This window comes from Amblyraja radiata, chromosome 28, assembly GCF_010909765.2.
Source record: "Amblyraja radiata isolate CabotCenter1 chromosome 28, sAmbRad1.1.pri, whole genome shotgun sequence".
Lineage (NCBI taxonomy): Eukaryota > Metazoa > Chordata > Chondrichthyes > Rajiformes > Rajidae > Amblyraja > Amblyraja radiata.
Window position 1 is genome coordinate 2,536,373 of NC_045983.1, and position 11,276 is coordinate 2,547,648.

The 11,276-nt window shown below is 38.7% G+C and overlaps 1 long non-coding RNA gene across 1 annotated transcript; it reads left to right on the forward strand.

Moving 5' to 3' along the window:
• Positions 1–2,469: 2,469 nt before the first annotated feature.
• LOC116989203 lies at positions 2,470–9,812 on the forward strand. Its single transcript, XR_004416170.1, has 2 exons — positions 2,470–2,629; positions 9,621–9,812. It is a non-coding gene; the product is annotated as an uncharacterized LOC116989203 (long non-coding RNA).
• The last annotated feature ends 1,464 nt before the right edge of the window (positions 9,813–11,276 follow it).

Consider the following 11,276-nt stretch of genomic DNA (forward strand, 5'->3'; position numbering starts at 1 on the left):
CCACAGGACCAATGCTTCAGTCTGAAGAAGAGTCTCACCCTGAAACATCACTATTCATGTTCTCCAGAGATGCTGCCTGACTGTAGGGGATAGGGTGGTCTAAAAGGCTTTTGGCACATTGGTCTTCATCAGTCAGGGTATTGAGTATAGAAGTTGGGAGGTTATATTGCAGTCATATAAGACATTGGCTAGGCCACATTTAGAGTATTGTGTCCAGTTTTTGGCGCTGTGTTATAGGAAAGATATCAGGTGTGAAATTTATCAGGGGATATGGGAAAAAGCAGGAGTATGGGGTTGAGAGGGAAAGATAGACTAGCCATGATTTAATGGCGGAGTAGACTTGATGGGCCGAATGGCCTAATTCTGCTTCGAGAACTTATGAACTTATGAAAGAGTTCAGAGAAGATTTGCCAGGATCTTGCCAGGATTCGAGGGACTGAGCTATAGGAAGAGGTTGAGCAGGCTAAGGCTTTATTTCTTGCACTGCAGGAGAATGAGAGGTGTACAAAATCATGAGAGGAATAGATTGGTTAAACTCAAGGAGTCTTTTGCCCAGAGTAGGGGAGTTGAGAACCAGAGGACATGGGTTTAAGGTGAGAGGTGAAAGATTTAATAGGAATCTGAAGGGTTACTATTTTACACAAAGGGCGGTAGGTGTATGGAACGAGCTGCCAGAGGAAGTAGCTGGGCACGGACTTTCGCAAAATTTAAAAAACAATCTCTGATCATTGTGTAGTTCACAATATACCAACCTACAGGGAGGAACTAAAATCTGCTAAGCCTGTGGTCAGAACAATGAAAAAGTGGACAAGCGAGGGCATTGAAAACCTACAGTCCTGCTTTGACTGCACTGTTTGGAATGTGTGCAGGGAAGCAACCACAAGCCTCTATGAATATACAGACACTGTGACATCATATGTAGACAAAAAATGCTGGATAAACTCAGCGGGTGAGGCAGCATCTATGGAGAGAAGGAATAGGCGACGTTTCGGGTCGAGACCCTTCTTCAGACTGATGTTGGGGGGGGGGGATGGTGGTAAAGAGAAAAGAAGTATGCGGAGCCAGTAGGATTTGAGGGATAGCTGGGAAGGGGAGGGGAAGGAGGGAGAAAGCAAGGCCATTCTAAAATCAGAGAAGTCAACGTTCTTACCGCTGGGGTGCAAACTACCCAAGTGAAATATGAGGTGCTGTTCCACTAATTTGCGCTGGGCCTCACAGGAGGCCCTGGACAAGAACATAGAAAATAGGTGCAGGTGTAGGCCATTCGGCCCTTCGAGCCTGCACCGCCATTCAATATGATCATGGCTGATCATCCAACTCAGTACCCTGTACCTGCCTTCTCTCCATACCCTCTGATCCCTTTAGCCACAAGGGCCACATCTAACTCCCTCTTAAATATAGCCAATTAACTGGCCTCAACTACCTTCTGTGGCAGAGAGTTCCAGAGATTCACCACTCTCTGTGTGAAAAACGTTTTTCTCATCTCGGTCCTAAAGGATTTCCCCTTTATCCTTAAACTGTGACCCCTTGTCCTGGACTTCCCCAACATCGGGAACAATCTTCCTGCATCTAGCCTGTCCAACCCCTTAAGAATTTTGTAAGTTTCTATAAAATCAGATTGGGAATGGGAGGGGAAGAGCTGAGCAACCGGACGATCTGGTTGGTTAACATGGACTGAGCAGAAGTGTTCAGCGATGCGATCGCCGAGCCTGCACTTGGTCTCGCCGAGATAGAGAAGTTGACACCTAGAACAGTGGATGCAGTAGATGAGGTTGGAGGAGGTGCAGGTGAACCTCTGCCTCACCTGGAAAGACTGATTGGGTCCTTGGATGGAGCCGAGGGGGGAGGTACAGAGACAAGTGTTGCATTTCCTGCAGTTGTAGTGGAAAGTACCAGGGAGGGGGAGATTTGGGTGGGAAGGGACGAACTAGGGCATCGGAGATGTTCTCATTCTTCCATTATAGATGAAGTTCTCACCAGGATCTCCTCTATATCCCGCAGCTCCTTTCTTACTCCCCCTTCCCCATTCGTAACAAGGACAGAGTCCCCCTTGTCCTCACCTTCCACCCCATCAGCCGTCGCATACAACATATAATCCTCCGACATTTTTGCCACCTCCAATGGGATCCCACTACTGGCCACATTTTCCCATCTCCTCCCTTTTCTGCTTTCCCAATCTGACCTTCCCTGTCCTGGGCCTCCACCATTGCCAGAGTGAGGCCCAGCGCAAATTGGAGGAACTGCACCTCATATTTTGCTTGGGTAGTTTACACCCCAGCAGTATGAACATTGACTTCGCTAATTTTAGACAGCCCTTGCTTTCTCCCTCCTTCCCCTCCCCCTTCCCAGTTCTCCCTCAAGTCCTAGTGTCTCTGCCTACTTCCTTTCTCTTTCCCACCCCCCCCCCGACATCAGTCTGAAGCAAAAATCATAGAGCGGAGCAAGATAGTCCACTCAGCGAAAGAGCCATAGTAGGTCATGGGTAATCTTCAGCTCCATTTCCGTAACCGGCTTCCGTCATGGCATCCACACCTACAAGCGGAGCGTACTGCTCTGCTATAATTTGCTCGAATCGCCAATGTAGGCGACCTGACCTGTCTTTCATCAGGTTCTCCACTAAAAACGAAAGGTGAGAAAAATTGTATTACTTTCTGTCGTGTAGTGAAAGTATTATTTAGCTGCCCGATCTCTCCCTGTAGCTCAGATAGTTGAGTTGTTGCCAGGACTCGACTATCTGAGCTATCAAGTGGGAGAGACCGGGCAGGCTAAATATTATAATTTCTTTCAGCCTCTCATACAAATTCAGCTGAACATCTAGACCAAAGATAGTAGCTTGTTAATTTGAGTTATTAGGTTGTATATGTGTGGGGGGGTGGGTGAAACGTGTTTTAGTCTCTTCCTTCGGGGGGATGCAACTTTTCTTGTTGTATCTCCCGTCTCCGTCTGCACTGAGGGCTAATGGCGGAGCTGGCAGCCTCCAACTGTGACCGACCTCGAGGCTCCAGAGGCAGAGCCAGCCAGGACTTACCAGCGCGAGGCTGGCCGACTTCGGGGCTATGGCGGGTTCTGGCGTTCCGGTGGTGGCCCGACTCGGGGATAAGGCGATGTTCTGACGGCGGCAGTGGCCCGACTCAGGGTTGTGGTGGCGTTCCGGCGGTGGCGACCCGACTTCGGAGGTTCGGCCGCGGGCCCAGTAGACGACATAGTCGGGAGCTCGCAGGTCACAGGTTGGTGACCTGTTTTTCCGGAGCTCCCGCGGCAACAGCTTCGTCCGCTGGTCTGGAGGGCAGCAGCTTCGACCTCCCCGGGCCGCTGAGATTGAACCGGCCCGTTCGCGGAGCACGGTTGAGCCGCGAGACTTACTTACCATCACCCGGTGGGGGTCACACCATCGGAGGCCTGGATCGCCTCAGCGCAGAGGGAGAACAAGGAGGGAAGAGACAAAGACTTAAGATTTTTGCCTTCCATCACAGTGAGGAGGTGTCTGGTAAACTCACTGTGGTGGATGTTAAATTTGTGTTTATTGTGTGTTTTGTTATCTAATTATATGTATGACTGCAAGGCAACAAAATTTCGTTCAGACCAAAAGGTTTGAATGACAATAAAGTTTCCAAGATTCCAAGATCCAAGATCCAAGAAGGGACTATGATCTTTGATCTAGACTCTGTTGCACGTTCAGTTCCCATATCTAAGAGAACAACGACATGCTAAATGGCTGACTAGGAAAAGGGGAGATGCAGCGAGACCTGGGTGTCATGGTACACCAGTCATTGAAAGTGGGCATGCAGGTGCAGCAGGCAGTGAAGAAAGCGAATGGTATGTTAGCTTTCATAGCAAAAGGATTTGAGTATAGGAGCAGGGAGGTTCTACTGCAGTTGTACAGGGTCTTGGTGAGACCACACCTGGAGTATTGCGTACAGTTTTGGTCTCCAAATCTGAGGAAGGACATTATTGCCATAGAGGGAGTGCAGAGAAGGTTCACCAGACAATTCTCTAGAATTTAGGAGATTGAGAGGGGATCTTATAGAAACTTACAAAATTCTTAAGGGGTTGGACAGGCTAGATGCAGGAAGTTTGCTCCCGATGGTGGGGAAGTCCAGGACAAGGGGTCACAGCTTAAGGATAAGGGGGAAATCCTTTAAAACCGAGATGAGAAGAACTTTTTTCACACAGAGAGTGGTGAATCTCTGGAACTCCCTGCCACAGAGGGTAGTCGAGGCCAGTTCATTGGCTATATTTAAGAGGGAGTTAGATGTGGCCCTTGTGGCTAAGGGGATCAGAGGGTATGGAGAGAAGGCAGGTACGGGATACTGAGTTGGATGATCAGCCATGATCATATTGAATGGCGGTGCAGGCTCGAAGGGCCGAATGGCCTACTCCTGCACCTAATTTCTATGTTTCTATGTTTCTATGCCACGAGGAGCACACATTACAGCCTTAATTTCCTTCCCAATGTATGATGATTGTAACCATATACATATAACATATGTACAATTCTATTCCTATGATCCCAACAATGTATTATATTATATGACATCATATTTTTATTTTTATATTAGTGTCTGTTTTAAAAAAATATATTTTATTTATTAGAAGTGAGTACAATGCATTGGTACAAAGACGATGTTAACATATTACATTCTCTGTACAACTTCCCTTTTTTTTTTAAAGAGAGAAGTGAGAAAGGAGAGAAGAAAAAGAGGCTGTGAAAAGTGAAGAGTAGATTAGTGAGCGTGGGTGAAAAACCAATAAAGAAAAAGTGAAAGAGAAGGAATAAGTGAAGAAGGAAAGCAGGAGGGAGATTATTCCATTGCCACAGTGAGATGTTTTTTTTTTTAATATTCTAAATCATCTTTCACCCATACCTGAAACTGTTGGTTTTCATGATACTATGTCACCACATGAATCCAAGAAATCAATAAATGGGGACCAACTCCTTAAGAATAGGTCTTGTTTGTCTATTAGGAGGAGTCTCATTTCTTCCAGATGTGCTGTGTCCAGCATATTACTGATCCATATTTTAAATGTTGGTATATTAGCATTTTTCCAAAATTTAAGTATAAGTTTTTTTGCTGTTATTAACCCATAATTGAAAAATGAGTTTTGGTGTGTATTTAATTTGTTCCCATCTCTACTTACTGCAAATATAATCATTTCAGTGTTAGGTTCCATTTTTGTCTTAAATATCTTTGAGAATATATCAAATATATCACACCAAAATTTATAAAGTTTTGAACAAGAGACAAATGAGTGCGTAATATTGGCATTTTGAGAAAGACATTTATCACAGATGGGAGAAATATTTGGATAAAATTTATTCAACCTAGTTTTGGAATAATATAATCTATGTAATATTTTAAATTGAATTAAGTCATGTCTAGCATTGATCGAACATTTATGTATATGTATCAAATATTTTTCCCATGTTTTATTTGAGATTTTTATCATTAATTCTTTTTCCCAGTCTTCTCTAATTGTCTCTGTTGATGGTAATTCTATATTTAAAATACTGTTATACAAGTATGATATTAATTTTGTTGACTCCGCATTGATATTCATTACTTCTTCCAGTGGGTCTAAAATTATACTTTGGAATCTTGGTATATATTTCTTCATGAAGTCACATACCTGTAGGTATTTAAAATATTGATTGTTATTCAATTTAAATTTTGATTTTAGTTGTTGAAATGATAATAAATTTTCCAATTCATACAAATCACCTATCTTTTTAATTCCCACTTTTTCCCATTGTTTATATGTTTTATCCATACCAGATGGTTTAAATACTGGGTTATTCACTATTGGTGTTAACACTGATAAATTTCTTAATTTTAAAGTTAATTTTATTTGTTTCCAGATTCGTATTGTATTTTGTATAATTGGATTCTTCTTATATAACATATTATTCAGCTTTATTGGGGAAAAAATGATCGCTCCTAGATCGTAGGGGGCGCAATCCTCTTTCTCCATTCTTATCCATTCCAACTGTTGAGCAGACCTGTCCAACCAATAAATTTTTAATATGTACTGCCCAATAATAGTATAGAAAATTAGGTAATGCAAACCCCCCCCCCCCCCCCCACCTCTTTGGGTTTGCACAAGTGATTTCTTTTAATTCTATGTGCTTTATAATCCCAAATAAAATAATAAATATTCGAGAATATTTAAATTTAAAAAAAAAGTGTTTTGGTATATATATAGATTGGAACAAATATATTATTTGTGGTAGCCCTATCATTTTTATAGCGTTTATTCTGCCGATTAGTGACAGTGGGAGCATTCTCCAAAATTTAATCAGTGAATCAAATGTATTTAATAATGGTATAAAATTAGCATTAAATAATGATTTATATCTTCTAGTAACTTGAATACCCAAATACTTAAATTTTTCCGTTGCGATTTTAAATGGAAATTTTAATAGGTGATTCGCTTTTTGGGGTTTTAATGACATAATTTCACTTTTATTCCAATTTATTCTATAACCGGAGAAAGAGCCAAATTCCTCTATTAGATTTAATAGATTCGGGATGCTCGTTTGGGAGTTTGTAATATATAAAAGTATATCATCTGCATATAGTGATATTTTATTAATAGTATCCTTAGTATTATATCCCTGAATATCCGGATGCCTTCTTATCCTTTCAGCAAGCGGCTCTATCATAAGTGCAAATAGCAGGGGAGATAAAACACAGCCCTGCCTATTGCCCCTCGATAAGTGAAAATTTGAAGATAATATATTATTAGTTAGTATTCTTGCCATTGGTTTATCATATAGTAATTTAACCCATCTGATAAAATTCTCTCCCATATTAAATTTTTGGAGTACTTTGTATAAATACTGCCATTCTACCTGATCAAATGCTTTCTCTGCATCCAGGGATATAACTGACAAGTCTTCCTTTTCCGTTTTGTATGAATACATTATATTAAAAAGGCGTCTCAAATTGTTAGATGATTGTCTTTTAGGTATAAACCCCGTTTGGTCCGGATTTATCAATTTATTAATATATTTACTCAATCTTCTTGCTAAAGTTCTTGCTAAAATTTTCTGATCTGTATTTAGGAGTGATATGGCTCTATATGAGCCCGGTTCTCCTAAGTCCTTGTCTTTTTTAGGTATTAACGTAATTGTGGATTCGGCTAATGTTTCTGGTAATTTATTTTCGGTAAAGGCATATTTATATAACTTAAATAACCGTGGTACCATTAACTCCTGGAAACCTTTATAGAATTCATTATTAAAACCATCTGGTCCTGGCGTTTTCCCATTTTTCAGCTCTTTTATTGTTTCACTTATTTCTTCCCTTGTGATCTGTGCTCCTAATTCCTCTTGTTCCAAAATATCCAATTTTGGCAGATTACAATTATCTAAAAAATCTACAATTATACTGTCTTCTATTTTAGTTTTAGACGTATACAAGTTTTGATAAAATTGGGCAAACCTTTTATTAATATCATGGGGTAACGTTAATAGTTCCCCATTCTCTGATTTGATTTTAGTAATCGTCTTTTCCTTCTCCTGTTTCTTCAATTGTCTAGCCAGAAGTTTATGTGGTTTATCACCAAATTCAAACTGTGCCTGTTTTGTGATCTGAAATAATCTTATTACTCTTGCCGATAATATTCGATTAAGTTTAAATTTCAATAATGTGATCTTATTATGTTTTTCTATAGTTGGGTCTTTTGCGTTATCTAATTCTAATATTTTAATTTCCTTTTCTAAAGTCTCTTGTTCTATGGAGTTCTTTTTATTTTGGTAACTTTGATATGAGATTATAACTCCACGTATAAATGCCTTAAAAGTTTCCCATAATAAAGATGGTGAAATGCCTGGTGTCTCATTTGTATCAAAAAATAATTTAATTTGTTGTTTTAAATACTCATAACCTTGTGGATTATTAATTAACTGTGTATTAAAACGCCAAAACGATTTTATACCTGGCGTTCCCTCTAGTTTTAAAGTAAAGGTCAATGGTGAGTGATCAGAAATAATACTATTGTGATATTTAGGGTTAATCGTATAAGGAATTAATTTTGTGTCCACTAAAAAATAATCAATTTTCGAATAAGTTTTATGTACCGCTGAGTAAAATGAGTATTCCCTTCCCGTAGGGTTGACTATTCTCCATACGTCTGTTATAGTGTTTTTTATATATATGTTTAAAAATTCACTAGTTTTAGATTTAACCTTACTCTTCCTTACTTTTATTGATTTATCTAAATATGTATCTATAACACAATTAAAATCCCCCCCTAATATTACATTTTGGTAATTATACTCATCTATTATATCTGTGATTTTCTTAAAAAATTGGGGGTTATCAAAATTTGGTGCATAAATATTTATCAGAGTCAGTGGTGTAGAATAAATTTCTCCTGCCACTATAGTGTACCTTCCTTCCTTATCAGATATAGTGTTCTTTGATATAAATGGTATACCTTTCCGAATAATAATAGCCATACCTCTAGCTTTAGAAGTAAATGACGAATAATAAGTTTGGCCTATCCAATTTGCTTTTAGTCTCACCTGTGTTTGTAATTTCACATGCGTTTCTTGTAAAAATGCAATATCCACCTTTAAAGATTTTAATTGAGCCATAATCTTACCCCTTTTAATTGGATCATTCGCACCCCTAATGTTCCAACTACAAAATGTGACTCCTCCATTCCTTTTCCCCCTAATGTCTTGCATTCTTAATTAGTTTTGCTAGTTTTAATTCATGTGGTGTGGTTAAATACCTTGAGGTTTTGGGTGTGGGGTAACCGTCCCCTATTAACGTTATTTTACATCTCCTCCGTCTATTGAACCTCCATAGGAAGAAAAAAGAAGTGCGTTGAAAAATACATAGAAAAAACAGAATACTATTATTAAGTAAACCATATTACAGTGAATTATAATTTTTTAAAAAGAGTTATTTTAAGGTATCAAAAATGGGATACCTTAAATTCTCGTTGCCACCTAAGGTGGTCCGAATATTATTGACTTCCGCCGTTTAAATTGTACATTGAGCTCAGTCCCCAAATTAAGCTGTCCTAGACAATATCATGCAATTTCCCCTTAATATAGCCAAAAATCTTAACCTACATAGAGAAAAAAATATGTAACCAGTCAAGCCAAAAAAAACAACAACCAAAATTTCATCATAAAAATTATCATCATCATTACTTTTCCACGTAATCTCTTAAATACCCAAACTTTAAACCTTCTATAATTCTTATTAGAATAAGAATTATATTAGTGTCTGTTAATAAATCCAGCATCCTATTTGCTTTATTAATTGCTCTGTCAACCTGCCGCACCTCCTACTAGGATGTATGCACCTGCTGTACATTTTTGGGTTTGTTCTTGTAAGGCATGCATGCTAGTGTAAGAAGATTTTAATAACCTTAAACTACATTTAAGATAAATTGACATATTAGAGGAAAAATGCGTCATCAATATACATGTCTCTCCCCACCCCTGAAAACAATCTTTGCATTTAAGTGTCATCCATTCTGCAGGTATGTAGTTATAATCAAATTTGTTCTTATAAGTTAATCCTATAAGATATTCTTATGTTAATCTTATAATAAGATTGTTCTTATAAGTTAATCCTATATGATATTTTCTGTAATTTCAGATGTCGACAGTGTGTCCAGAATACTCATCGACAAGATCTCCTACACCGAACTACGGAGTACTTGTCAAAGAACTGCCGTCATTGGTTAGCTGATATGCGAAACACTGCAACCCTGTATATCTCGCACACAAAACAATGTCAACTATGTAAATCTTACCATGAATGACCGAAATAAAAAGTGTTATACTTGTTTATGAATTTCGATGTTACATTATTTAAAATTGAGTGGGTTGGTGCATAATCCATAAATCACAATAAAAAGCCAAATTGTGCCTATGTTCCTTCCACAACATGTGGGGAATCTAGCACGGCTAGGCCGCCAGGGGTAAAGTTGTGGGGAGGGCAGGAGCGTTGAGAAGGTTGGGATCAGGGGATCATGCCAGCAACTCACTCAGTAGCTCGGGTGGCTGCAAGCGGCCGCCAGGACCGGACAGCGGAACTGTAGCTAGATCAGGGGCTCGCAGGCGACCTGGGAACTGCAGCTAATCCTGGAAGGTCCTGGCCCCAATAAAAAAAAGGCTGACGACCCCTGGACTAAACCAAACCCTTGATCCTGTCACGCCAGCCTTTGTGTTCATTGATATTTTATTCACAATATTAGGATTTCATAGGGGAGAGAGAGAGGGGTTTAAATGGATGAAAGAAAGAAAGACAAAGGGTGCTCAACAAATAATTAGAGATCTCAAGAAAGAAACAAGAGAAATATATATGTGTGTGTTATATATTTACATACGTATTTATATGCATCATATATATATAATGAATATATGTGTTTATATATATAAGAAACAAGATAAATATATATGTGTGTGTTATATAATTATATACATCTATATCACATTTATATATGTGTGTATATATGTGTGTAATTTATTGAAAGGGTGAGAAATACAATGGTTAAAACAGCTAATCCCTCACCCTTTCACATCAGTTGCCAAATTTATAGCACCTTGACAAAAAGCAAAAGGACATAGCAAATGGCAACGTTCTGAAATTGGAGCTGTGAAGATGGTAAAGTTTAACTATTCCAAATTCTCACTCAACACTTGTATATGGTTGCAATTTAGAATTGATCAATCCAATAAATTAGGAGTAACTCAACTGGGCACGCAGCATCTCTGGAGTGTAGGAATGGGTGGCGTTTTGGGTCGAGACCCTTCATCAGTCCTGCTCCAGCATTTTGTGTCTACCTTTGATTTAAACCAGCATCTGTAGTTCTTTCCAACACAATCAAATAAGTTGTATGGTCGCTGAATAAAATAAAGTTATACATCATTTGTTAATCTTGCTCAAAACAAATTTTAGTTTCATTTAGATAACCCCACTATTACAGACAGATCTCACTCCACCCTCTGGCTATTAAGGAACACTCCAAAAGAAGAGCAACTGGAATATTCATATTGCTATTATTTTATCAAATACCACACAAATCATCGTTTTTTTCAGCTGCAGGTGATAATTTTGATATTCCTGCCTAGTCTTCCTTATTTTACTTTGAGCGTACAAAATACTGCCAATGGGATTAGATGAATTACAGAGTGCAAGTTTAATACAAAAATCAATTCAAACACAGGACATGAGCCATTTAAAAAGAACATTTTAAAAAACATTTAAATATAAAATTATGAATTTGGTAGATGAGCTACACACACAAAC